Source organism: Mesocricetus auratus, unplaced genomic scaffold, assembly GCF_017639785.1.
Source record: "Mesocricetus auratus isolate SY011 unplaced genomic scaffold, BCM_Maur_2.0 Super-Scaffold_100008, whole genome shotgun sequence".
NCBI lineage: Eukaryota > Metazoa > Chordata > Mammalia > Rodentia > Cricetidae > Mesocricetus > Mesocricetus auratus.
Window position 1 is genome coordinate 4,395,997 of NW_024429192.1, and position 13,445 is coordinate 4,409,441.

At 49.3% G+C, this 13,445-nt stretch overlaps 1 long non-coding RNA gene across 1 annotated transcript in view; it reads left to right on the forward strand.

Moving 5' to 3' along the window:
- Positions 1–3,018, forward strand: part of LOC110341596 — a 166,400-nt gene extending 163,382 nt beyond the window's left edge. The window contains exons 4-5 of the long non-coding RNA XR_005878802.1: positions 1,664–1,788; positions 2,270–3,018. This is a non-coding gene — a long non-coding RNA (uncharacterized LOC110341596). The remainder of the gene's footprint in view (positions 1–1,663; positions 1,789–2,269) is intronic.
- The last annotated feature ends 10,427 nt before the right edge of the window (positions 3,019–13,445 follow it).

Consider the following 13,445-nt stretch of genomic DNA (forward strand, 5'->3'; position numbering starts at 1 on the left):
GCACATGTATGTATGTGTGAAGTATATGCACGTGAGAATGTAGATACCCACAGAGCCCAGAAGGGGGCACTATCGATCCCCTGCAGCTGGTGTGACAGGCAGATGACATACCTGGGGTTGGTTCTGAGAATCGAACTGACATCTTCTGAAAAAAGAAGTGAATGCTTTTAACCCCAAGACATCTCTCCGCCCTGTAAAATTATCTTAAAAACAGGACAAAGGCAAAAGTTTATCTATTATCACTGTGTGCCCCAGCAGGTGCGGGAACCACAGCCAGCAAGTGACGCAGCAGACAGTGTTGTGGGGTTGATCTCTTCCTTCTACCTTTGTGTTGGTTCCTAGGATAGAGCTCGGGTCTCTAGTCCTGCACGACAAGTGCCTTTACCCACTCAGTCACTGTGCCAGCCTGGAGCAAGAGTCTTTATAAGGTGCAAATGGAAGCAGCCTCAGATGGACTTCTCACATCAAGGAACTTAACTAAGACAACCCCCTGTGGGACATGCCCACAGGGCAACCCCAGGTTGATAGTCTGTCCTTGAGCCTCTCTTCCAGGTGATTCTAAGTTGTGTCAAGCTGACATTTAAAGGTTACCGTCACCTGAGCCTGGTGAGCCTTTCTGCTTCCTGCCATTACTAGATATTTCAATCCCTAAGTAATAGCTACACAACATAAATGGGGGGGGGTGGACAATATTTTAAGATATACAAAGTCTAGGAGACTTCTGAGCAAGCAAGTGAAACAGTGTAACACTGAGAGAAGAAAAAGGATGCTAGATAGTTTCCGTGGGCAGCAAGAAGCTAAGAAACTGCCAGGGACCTTTCTCAGTCTAGATATAGGTGGGAGGGGGCCTTCGTCCTGCTTCAAAGTAAGGTGGCAGAGTTCATTGACTCCCCATGGGAAGCCTGACCCTCTCTGAGGAGTGGGTGGGGGTGGGGGTGGGGGGAGAAGGGGATATCAGGAGGAGGGGAGGGAGTGGGAAATGGGATTGGTATGTAAATGAGAAAAGATTGCTTTTAAAATAAAAGAAGATATAAAAGAAACTGCCAGGGAAACATTGCAAACTTACCACAAGAACAATATCAAATTTGAGGGGGGTTTTTAAAACAAAAAGGAAACACTGGACAACAATTTGTGAGGAAGAGAGGTTTAAGGTCCTTATATTACGTGAAGAGTAGAGATACTAGATATACCAGTATATGAAAAAACGTTAGTAATGATCCTTTTTATTATTATGGAGTGTTATTTATGCATCATAGTAGATTGGTGAGGGCATAGAAGTATGGGTATATAATTTCTGAAGAACACTAAGAAAAAAGGAACAAAAAGAAAAACCTATAAGGGAAGGTTGAAAGAAGAAAGAAAAAAACAGGAGCATACAGCAAAAATTGATCCAAACATATAATTCCAAATAAAAATAAATGTAAATGGATTAAGCTATTTTAAAAAAAAACAGCAGACTCAGTCTGGGCAAATTCTTCATCCCCTGGACGTTCTGAGATACCCGGGTGGTTTCCTTTTATCCTCTACCAATGCCGGCAGAGGTCACATTTCATGGCAAGAGCAGCTGCAAGCATCTAGTCTGGGGGTGAGGCATCACCTGGCGTACCTTTATGACTCTGATCAGATTCTGGAATTAACTTCTGCTATGCTGCTTTGCTTCCAGGGGCAGCAGTGGGAGAGTTGTCTCACACAGATCTACTCAAATCCAGAAAACGAGGCACGATGAAGGTGTAGTGGGTCAGTTCCTATGCAGAGTGGTTGAAGAGACGGTGACCCACAGGCTGAAAGGTTCGATGACTCACACGGTCGGGTGGCTCCTTGAAGAGTGAGTTGGGGGGGCACTGAAGTAGGGCAACGGCCCTCAAGCAGCCTCTGCTGCTTGTAAAACAGCTGCCGACAAGTGAGCTCTCTGCCCCACAGTCAGCTTTAGGAGACAGACTGAGACGGGATTCTGTCCATGAACACCCCTGCCACCAGGCCTCTAGAATTAGAGCAGAAAGTGTTTCCATTGGCCCAAAGGCCTGATGGGATCTCAGTGCGGGAACCAGAGTCCATGTAACCGATGTTGACATCCTCTAGGGACAGGTCATTAATGCTACAAGAAGGTAAACGTGGAGATCACATCCTAGGTGATGCATCACTCCTCCAGGGCACCTGGGGTGGGGCTGGAAGGAGGTTCCCATGGCAACCTGCAGGCCCGGTGCTAGGTGTTCACACTCTGCTGTAGAAATGTGGGCATTCCGTTGTCTCACTCTGCCTTCTCTGACAGGTGCCTTCCTCCTCTGGGGCCCCTCAACTCATCCCGACACTGAGACAAGATACGCTGGCCGCCTTCTCTCTGCCACCACCCTGTCTTCTGGACCACTAGACTTTATCAAGTGAAGGTATCCTCCATCAGGGCTGCTCCGACTCCTAAGACATTGAATGAACTCAATCCTGAACTTGTGTATGAACATGTCCAAAGAAGATGACGCCTGCTAGCCTTGGAAGGCCCATTGCTTATGTGGGAGAGCGGGGAGGCCATACAGGGGGGCAGTAGCCACCCAGGCTCTGGAATGACCTCCACGCAGAGCCCAGGACTGAGACGCATGAGCCAGGGTCAAGGGCTGCTGGTGTGAGGACCCATAAAGGCTTCGGGGAAGATCTTGGAGGATGACCTGTGGGATTACCTTAGAGTTGTCACCGAGGCTGAGAGGGTGGGGACATACACACAGGACACACTCTGGGAAACATAGTGAGCATTTCTGGTCCTGGGAGATGCCGAAGGGCATCATTATCATGGATAAGAACACAGATGGTGGGGGCTGGAGAGATGGTGCAGGGGTTAAGAGCTGGTACTGATCTTTCGTACAGTCAGAGCTTGGTTTCCAATACCCACTCTGGGCAGCTCACAGCTGCCTGTGACTCCAGCTGCAGCTGCGGCGAGCAGGCATCTTCTCCTGGAGACTCTGCATAACCCTATAACCCTGCACAAGAGACACACATAAGCACACAATTAAACATTAATAAGGAAGAGAACACAGGCGCTGGTCTCTGTGTGTGGCTTGCCAGGGACGGATCCTTCTGTGCTTCAGTTTCTGCGTCTGTGAAATGGGGATAACGAGAGTACCTTTGTCCTGGACACTGAAAGGGTCAGTCATCATAAAGCTTGCAGGCATGCTTTCTTTCAGAGGGGAGCCACTACTGTCACCACCAACGATTGATTATGTAACACCATGGGGGGGACCAAAGGGGTCCTCGTAGCCCACTGTTCTCATCGCCAAGATGGGAGAATCTGGCTGTTCTAGGTGAGAGGCCTCAGTGAGGTGGAATTTGAACCCCAGGCCCCAGACTCCCTGCTGGTTACTCCTCTGTGTCAAGATTAGGAAGTTGTGACCCTTTATCTAAACAAAATTGGGTCTGAAAGCATCTAATATGTAACCATATTGTTCCCAGAAACCAAGATCAATAATTGTGAACTGTAGCAAAATGCCACAAGAAAGTAGATTCCACGATTCCAACCACAGCTCCAGGAGTCTCCGGCTCTCGCTGCCCAGCACAGGGAGGGCTGGAGAAAGATACCACTGGGGTTTCCTCAGTCCCTCAGGAACTTAAAGGGAGAGAGAAATCACAGCAGGGAGCTGTGGTCAAACCAGGGCGTCAAATGTACTTTAGCGTGTACTATTTTGAGACTCTTATGTGTTTAAGCCCATTCTATCCTGAGGTAGCACTTTGTAGGTAGGTTGTATTCTTAAGCCCATTTTCTAGATGAGATACCCGGATGTGGATTTTTTTTAACTTAGAAGGTCTGCCCTTGCAGGAAAGGGAAGCCAGGACAATACCTGGCATCTTGAGTTTGGTCTTTCACATACAGCATCTTGAGCTGGGAGGTGTTGGGACTAAGGGGCTCTGGTTTTCTTAATGTCGGCAAACCTAGCTGTCTGATGCAGTGTGCTGTGGTGGAACATTATTTAAAGGTGTGGGACTTTTGTTTACGCCGCATTTGTTCAACTCCGTGAGGCTGTGTCACTGTGCCTGTCTAGAACACCTGATGGTCTAATTAAGAGCTGAACGGTCAATAGTGAGGCAGAAGGCAGGAGGCGGGAGAGGCGGGGCTGGCAGGCAGAGTATACATAGGAGAACTGAGGAAAAGGAGCGAGGAGAGAAGGATGCCAGGGATCAGTCACCCAGCCACCGAGTAAAAGTGAAGATAAGATATACAGAAGTAAGAAAGATAAAAGCCCAGAGGGAACAGGTAGATGGGTTAACTTAAGAAAAGCTGTTGAGAAACAAGTCAAGCTAAGGCAGGCACTCATAACTAAGACTAGGGCTCTGTGTGTGTGTGACTTATTTGGGAGCTGGGTTGCAGGCCTCCAACAGAGTAAGAAAAGTCAAAAGAGTAAAGACATCTCACTACTACAGTGTGTTTAAACGTGGAGATCTTAAGCTTGCCGTCCCGGCTTTTCAAAGGTGTACTGGGTGGTTTCGCATGTCCACTTACCATAACTGAGAATCACCTGTGCAGGGGGGTTGGGAACCCACCTGGGGTTAGATTGACCCATGGGCACGCCTGTGCCTTGATTGTTAATTGATGCAAGAGGGCTAGGCTCTCTGGGGCAGCAGAGGGTCCTGGCCAGATGGGCTTCATAAGGAAACAGGCCAAGCATGAGTCTGGGAGCAAGCCAGCAGCAGGGTTTCTGGATGGTTCTTGCTGTATGTCCGTGGCTGTGCTGTGAGTGAGCTCCCTGGTTGGAGGCAGTGCTGTCTAGAATAGCAAGGAGTCCTGCCTTCAAGTTCTGCTCGAGTTCCTGGCCTCCCTTCCTCCAGGGAGCGACTGTGAGTTCCTGCAGGAGAAGCTGCAGTCAGTCTACCCAAGTTGCCGTAGCCCTGCCTCCGTGCCCAAGCCAGCCCTCATGAGCATGCAAGTGCCCGTATGCGCAGCAGGCACTTCCTTCCTGAGCCAAGGCACCAAGCCTGCCTCAAAGCCCAGAGGCTGCTCAGGGAGAGACACCTGACCCAGAGACACCAACGAGGAAAGGACAACACAGCAGAGTCAGCCGACCGATCCAATAGGACCTTGGGAGGGGGTATAAAGGCTGGTCTAACTTCCTTGTAAACGAGTCTGTACCATGGTCTGCTACTCACAGACTCCCGGTGCCTGAGTCGTCCTTGGGGGGCGGAGTAGGGTCACCTGCAACAAGCTCCTGCCTCCCTTCCTCCAGTGATGGACTATGAGTTCCTCCCTTCCTCCAGTGATGGACTGTGAGTTCCTGCCTCCCTTCCTCCAGTGATGGACTGTGAGTTCCTCTCTTCCTCTAGTGATGGACTATGAGTTCCTCCCTTCCTCCAGTGATGGGCTGTGAGTTCCTGTCCTTCCCTTCAGTGATGGGCTGTGACCTGGAAAGGTAATTCAAATAAACCCTTTTCTCCTAAGTTCCTTTGGGTTATAATGCTCTCCAAGTGATAGACATGAATTTAGGAGAGCAAGCCAACACACCATGTCACCCACCACCAGGCAAGACAAGATGTAGAATTGTAGTTGAGGCCTGGGCGGTGGTGGTGCTCGCCTTTAACCCCAGCACTTGGGAGTCAGGGGCAGGTGGATCTCTGTGAGTTCGAGGCCAGCCTGGTCTACAAGAGCTAGTTCCAGGACAGGCACCAAAGCTACATAGAGAAACTCTGTCTCGAAACAAAACAAAACAACAACAAAACACTTGAGTCTTACATCCTCCGTCCATCCTGCCTGTAACATAATTGTTAGTGTTTTGTTACCTGTTTTACTCCCTTGTCCCTCGCAGAGCCTTTTCAGGCCTTCCTAGCTGTCTGATGACAACAGGACAGGCACACGTGGCTGTTTGTGTGGTCCCATTTCTTCGTGTGCACAAAAGAATGCAACCCTTTTACCTTGCCCTCAAACCACTCTTTCCTCTTGGGACAGCCTTGCCCCAGCTGGGAAAGGATGTCTAGAACAGGGGTTCCTGGGCACAGAAACAAGGTCGGTGGGGTAAATTTCAGCACTCCAGTAGCTCCCCAAGTGTGCTCAGTGTCTCCTCCATGAGTTTTCTCCAGTGTCCCCCATATGCTGCTGTCTATGAAAATGTTGAAGAAGCTGTGAGGGGCCCTGCCAAAGTCGGATCCGGGTAATATTAGGCCCTACAGATTGGTCAGCTGAAATACCAGCTCCTGGACTGTGGAGGAGGCTTCTTTTTCTCCTGCCTCCTCAGTCCCACCCCCAGGAGCTATCCCTACGGTCAGGGAGGAGCCTGTCACTGTCGGTGTGGTTAAGTAGGCAAACGGAGGGACAGTACTGTCTTATAAAGTTTATTGAACTAACAACCCTTCCTGAATTGGGAAGCTCTGGCCAGAGGAGGGCTGGGATTTGGACAGAGGGGGCTCCAGGGATGAACTTTCTAAGGTGGTAGCAATGTAAAGGCAGTGTGTGCGTGCCCTGCAGGGCCCTACTTGACCTCCCCGGAGTCCCTGCTTCACAATTACGGGTCTGTTGACCACTCTGAGAGGCTGATTCCACCCTGTTTTGCTTTAATACTGTCGCGAACATAAGCAGTGTGGTTATTGCTTCTGTCTGCAATCAAGCAAGGTTTGGGTCCCTCATGAAGCCTCACTGGATGTTACAGTTCGAATGTGTGATGTCCCCAGAGGCTCATAAGTTCTTGATTGGCAGCCGATGGGCTTTGAAGAGGTGGGAGGGCCTTGAGGATCTAGCCAATGACATCCCCTCATGGACTCACCATATGGGGGTATTAAGGGAAGACAATGAAAGACAGAAGGTGGGGATTAGTTGGGGGAAGTAGCTCACGGGGCATGTGCATCCTGCTTCCCTTACTTCCTGTGTTCATCTGACCCTGATTCCTGTCTGTCATGAGGTGATCGGGCCCTGCCACATGGTCCTGATGTCGTGGTTCTGTGCCTCATCACAGACCCAGCACCAACAGACCTCACTCCCCACCCCCCACCTCGAACCACCAGCCAACATACATGATTCCTTCTTTCATTTCTGGCTTCAGAGACAGAGTCCGATGAACTCTGGTTTTGTTTGCTCGCTGTTTGTTTTAGGGAAAGTCTCATTATTATTTCCTCAAACATCAGTAGATTAGGGGTCCATGCCACCTAAGAAAATAACCAGGCCCAATGGCTTCAAACATTTGTTATCAGGGTTTCCATAAGTCACCTCTGGACGAGGCCTCCTGAGTTCTCTGTTCAGGAGCCACTGATGTCTCTGTCTCTCTCAGGTACTGATGTCTCTGTCTGTCTCTCTTTCAGGCACTGATGTCTCCCTCTCTCTCTCTCAGGCACTGATGTCTCTGTCTCTCTTGGCCATTGATGTCTCTGTCTCTCTCTCAGGCACTGATGTCTCTGTCTCTCTTTCAGGCACTGATGTCTCTGTCTCTCTTTCAGGCACTGATGTCTCTGTCTTTCTTAGGCACAGGCGTCTCTGTCTCTCTCTTAGCCACTAATGTCTCTGTCTCTCTTTGCCATCAATGTCTCTGTCTCTCTTATGCACTGGTGTCTCTGTCTCTCTCTTAGCCACTGATGTCTCTGTCTCTCTTTGCCATCAATGTCTCTGTCTCTCTTAGGCACTGGTGTCTCTGTCTCTCTCTTAGCCACTGATGTCTCTGTCTCTCTTTGCCATCAATGTCTCTGTCTCTCTTAGGCACTGGTGTCTCTGTCTCTCTCTTAGCCACTGATGTCTCTGTCTCTCTTGGCCATTGAATGTCTTTATCTTTTGGGCTTAAGGTCCTCAGAGGCAGACTTCCTAGTGAGAGGCTTCTGGACACATCAGGGACTCCTCAGTGGTCTAGGAGGTCAAGCATAGAGGTCAATGACCCCCAGGTATGGTGCATGGTTGACAGGGCAAAGCAGGCTGCAGATGAAGGTGTTTTGTCAGCGTTCCAGATCATGACTCTGCAGCAGCGAGGTCTGGGGCCACTGCTTTCCTCCTCTGTGCCTTCTTTACCTGGTTTGAAAATGGTCCCTGTCATAGGTTGCCGTGGTGAGTACAAGATGGTGCCTGGTATACACTAAGCACTCAAAGTCATCGGTTGCTGTAGTGAACACTGGAATGTGCCTGGTATACAGTAAGCGCTCAGTGAGTGTCAGCAGCAGTAGCAGCAGAGTCTTTGTTGAGCTCATTGTGCATACTTCCCGTGAGAGTATGCCCTCAGCTAGTGGTGACTGGGGAGCTGGGGATTTTTGCATCCAGGGCAATAGAAGTATCTAGAGTCATTGTTCGAGCCAATGTTCTTTTTTTTAAAAAAAATATAAAACCACCTTACTAAAAATGAACTCACAAATGAAACACCATACTGCTAGATTACAAGAGGCAAACTACCTGCTTAGTCTCAGACTCTAAGCATTTAAACTTCTGCCCTGTTAGAAGAGTTTTTCTGAGCTATGGAGCTTCACTTAGGGTTTTATGTTTTTTCTATTGATTACACTTTTATGTATCTACCACAAGAAAGAAAAATAATAGTTAAAAATAGAAAAAATTGACTATACCCTCTTTTCATGACTCGTGTCTTTACCTGCATTCTGTCCTTCCTCATCACCTAATAATGCCCTCTTTGGTTGTCCTTTCTTCATGTCATACTCTTCCCACATTTGCATTCATTTACATGCGTGAACATACAGACTATGATCTAGAATCTTCACAGGAGAGAGAGCATGTTTGTTTTCTTCCTTCAGATTGGGTGACCTCTCTTGCACACATTTTAAGTCCATCCATTCTTTCTGAGAATTTATTTCGTGTCAAATATTCATCTGTTTTGTTTGCACATCCTGAGGATGGTGCAGCCATGCATGGGGAGTTAGAGGACACCCTTAGACTTGTCCGTTTTCAGATGAGCTGTCTATTCTGGATCCCAGCTCTTGAGCCACCCCAGCATAGCTTGTTTCGGAAGGACACGGGTCTGTTTTCCGAGCATTGCAGAGCAATGGCTTGCTTCAGCCGTGGCTGTGCTGGGGGGCAGGTGCTGTGCTCTCAGGAGTGGCAGACACATGGTACGCTGCCAGCAAGACATCACAGGAACCCACAGCACCATGTGGGTCCTGTCGGGTTCTCCTGCTCAGTAGGGTGTCTTTGCTTTCTGCCAGCGAGGAATTTGCTGGCATCCTGAGGGTATGAAGGAAGCATGAAGGTGGTCCTCAATGCAATCGTGAGAGATTATGTGTTCCTTGTGCTGGTGCGTATTAAAAGAAGAAAAAAAAAAACCACGGCTTCTTCATGTCAGGTGCGATGGCTCGTACCGCACAGGGGAAGACAGAACGGGGAAGCGGGCACGGAGGACTGCATCGGACACGCACTGCGATGCTCCTCTACTCTTCAACTTGAAGACATTAAATTGCCCATCTTTAGAATATGCAGAGTGCCTGACTTGCCACCGATCCTGAATTTCAAATCAATAGGGTTTAATATTTCCCCGGCAATTGGAGGCTGAAATCAATGCCGCTGCTGCTCTTTAGGAGAATGGAAATATAGGAAACAAAGGATCTGAAGGCTGCCATCCAAGGTTGACATAAATGTGCTTTGCCAAGGCCTTTGTAAAAGGGAAGCAGATAGTAATTCATCCTGTCTCCCAAGGCCTTGTCCTCCCCCTTTTAGTTTAGGTCTTTGGGACTCTATGGAATGGTTTCAGGCGATCACAGGAAGGAAGAGATAGCAGGTGAACACTTGAGGATACACTGGAAGCCTGTATCTGTCAGTTCTCACTGGATAATCAACACCCCATGTTTGCAAAGCTTAACAAATTAGCCTTTTTTTTTTGGTCTCACTCCTGAGTCTACAGGTCTGGGTGTCCTGGGTGGCTTTGCTCCTTTCAAGTGAGCTTGTTTCTGTGACTGCAGTCAGATACTGGCTCAGCTTGGGGACCCTACACAAGGACAGCATCGTATAGAATGGGGAGTTTCTGCTCCACGTGGCCTTTCATGCCCCGTCAGGGTACCCTGGGCTTGTTGCCATGGAGACTGAGCGTGGTTCAAAGAGCCAAGGTAGGAGCATGCAAAGACACTTTTTAGACATTTTATTAAGTTTTTAATTCCATTTGACATTCCAACCAAAGTTCTCCCTCCCACCCTCTCCCCCCCAGCCTACTCCCCGCCCACTCTTCCCAACAGGTAAGGGCTCCCATGGGGAGTTGACAAAGTCTGGCATATTAAGTTGGGGCAGGACCAAGCCCCTTCATCCCTGTATTAAGTCTGAGCATGGCGTCCCCTCATAGGAAATGGGCTCCAACATACTAGCTCAAGAAGCATCAGGGATAGATCCTGGTCCAACTGCCAGGGGCCCCACAGGCAACCCAGACTTCACAACTGTCTCCCATGTGCAGAGGGCCTAGTTTGGTTCCATGGAGGCTCCACAGCTGTAGGTCCAGAGTTCATGAGTTTCCATGGTTCAGCTGTCTCTGTAGATTTCTCCATCATGGTCTTGACCTCTCTTGTTCATATGTTCCCTCCTCCCTCTCTTCAACTGAATTCCCAGAGCTCAGCCTGGTGCTTGGTGGTGGATCTCTACATCTGGTTCCACAAGTCACTGGATGAAGGCTCTATGACGATAGTTGGGGTACTCTCCAATCTTATTACAGGGGTAGGCGCCCTCTGCACTATTGCTAGGCGTCTTAGCTGGGGTCATCCCTGTTGATTCTTGGGAATTTCCCTAGCATGAGGTTCTCCCTAACCCCATAGTGGCATTTCTTTATCAAGGTCTCTCTTTCCTTTTCTCCCTCTGCCTTCCCCCATCCCCTCCCCTTTACGACACCCTCACTCCCAGTTTACCCAGGAGATCACGTCTAATTCCCCTTACCAGAGAAACCCATGTGTCCCTCTTAGTGTCCTTGTTACCTAGCTCCTCTGGAGCTGTGGGTTGTAGTCTGGTTATCCTTGGCTTCACATCTAATATTCACTTATGAGTGAGTACATAACCGTGTTTGCCTTTCTGGGTCTGGGTTACCTCACTCAGGATGGTTTTTTTTTCTAGTTCCATCCATTTGCCTGCAAATTTCATGATGTCATTGTTTTATTTTTTTTTTTACAGCTGAGTAATACTCCATTGTACATATGTACCATATTTTCTTTTTCCGTTCTTCAGTGGAGGGGCAACTAGGTTGTTTCCAGGTTCTGGCTATTGTGAATAATGCTGCTATGAACATCGTTGAGCAAGTGTCCTTGTGGTGTGACTGAGTATCCTTTGGGTGTAAGCCCAAGAGTGGTATCGCTGGATCTTGAGGTAGATTGATTCCCAATTTTCCGAGAAACTACCACAATCATTTCCAAAATTATTGGAGGCCTGGGGCAAAATCCTGGGATCCTCCCCCAAACACACCCATTCCCAGCAAAGACTCTTAATGCCTAGGTCCCAAATTGACATGTTGCTCTTCCACTTTATTTCTTCGTGAAGAGAGAGAGAGAGAGAGAGAGAGAGAGAGAGAGAGAGAGAGAGAGAGAGAGAGAGAGAGAGAGAGTAGATGCAGTGTATCTGTGTGCGGATGCCTGTAGAGACCAGCCAGTATCCTCTTGTTCAGGGTCTAGTCCCCCTCCTTTTGGGACAGGGTCTCTCACTGGCCTGGGATTCACAAGTGATTTAGGCTGGCTAGGTAGCCAACCCCAGAACCCCTGCTGCCTCTGCTTAGCCAGCACTGGGATTACAAGTGCATGCCTTTCTGGCTTTCTTTTATGTGGGCTCTGAGGATCAAACTCAGGTCCTTATGCCTGCAGAGCCAGCCCTTAACCCAATGGAGTGATTTCCCCGACTGACTGCATCTTCCCCGCAAGCCTCACTATGAGGACTAGCAGGAGAAGAAGCTCTGCTGCTCCAGGGAAAGAGTCAATTATGAGCTGGATCTGAGCCGATCCCCAAAGACACGTGTGTAAAGCTGTCTCCACTATGCTGCTCTATGGAGGTGGCGGCATTTGGATGCCTATGACAGTGCCCTTGAGTCCACTTCTCAGCTGCTTGTTACGGTGACAGAGGGCTGACGGCACGACCCCATGTGAAGGGTATGATGAGTTTTTGGAGAAGGGGAAGAGTCAAGCTGTTCTGTGGGCCTGTCAGCTTCCCCAAGGGCGTCAGGCATGGGGCAGTTGTTCAGTTTTGAAACCTCCGTCTACAGCAGTGTCAGGTTGGTAGAAACGGCTCATATTAGAAGTTCTTTTGGTGTTGGTACACACCTTTAATCCCAGCACTCAGGAGGCAGAGGCAGGCGGATCTCTGTGAGTTGGAGCGAGTTCCAGGACAGTCAGAACTATACAGAGAAACACTGTCTTGAAACAACAACAGTAGCAGCAACAACAACAAAAAACCAAATAGGGCGGGGGGAGTTCCTAATGGTAAACCTTAAAAAAGGTTTCTTTTCAGTTATGTGAGTGCCTGTGGGTGTGCGCATGTGTGTGCATGTGTGCCTCTGTGTGTGTGTGTGTGTGTGTGTGTGTGTGTGTGTGCATCTTCATAGGAATGCATGCATCTGCGGAGCACACATAGGAGTGCAGAACTCAGACACCGGGTCACCCTGCTGCTCCGGAGCTTTCTCTGTGCTTCTGGAGTGCCCGCACTCTTCACAGAGCAGCGAGTGCATCTTCTCACTCCTCTGGTGTTAGCTGTCTCAGGGATACGTGGTGGCCACTTGTCCTTCCTGCAGGAATCTGCTTCTAGTTACTTCGCAGCAGAGTAGGTGAGCATGCTCCCTTATGAAAAAGAGGCCCTCATCTGGCTTCTGCTTCTAGAGATGTAAGTTTGAGAACCCTTATCTGGCCATGGCCTTCTTGCTGGCAGTCTCCCGGTGACACAGCATCAGTTGACCAGAGACAAGGAGCACATGTATGTATGTCAGTCGCTGTGTTGCTAGCCCAGAAGCAACGGAAGGAGTTGTATTGTCCCATAGCATCTCTGCTCCACAGTTTTGGGCCACTGGACTTCTCAGGATGGGAACTTTTGGGATCTTGAGTCTTTTTGTGCAGCGTGTTACCACGACTCCTGTGTTGATGTCATTCAATGTTCTGACAACCAGGCCTGTCCCTCTGCAAGCCACCATTGAGCACGCACACAGGGTAGGACCTGACCCGGATACAGCAATGGCTGCCCGGGGCTCACCTCCTCTCAGATTGCCCTGTCTCTGTTACATCAGCACTTTGACCGTCCGTGTTCCCCAGTTATATAGCCACTCGGTGGAGCCCCGTCTCCCCGTCTTGTCCACAGGGATACCCCGAGAGACTCTGTCAAGTGCCCTGCTGAAGGCTAGACACACCAATCACCTTGCCTAACAACCTATCGGGACAGGAAACAAGATTAGATGAGGGTGACTGGTGGCCTCCTGGCAGTCACTGCATTCTTGCCCTGAGCTCACCGGTCACCCTGCCGTGATTAGTTCCGCCAAGGATCAATGTTAGCCCTCTTAGTCCGTATTTCAGGAAACCCCTCCCCTCCCGCCGTCCTTCCCCCCATCTCTTACCGTGCCCTC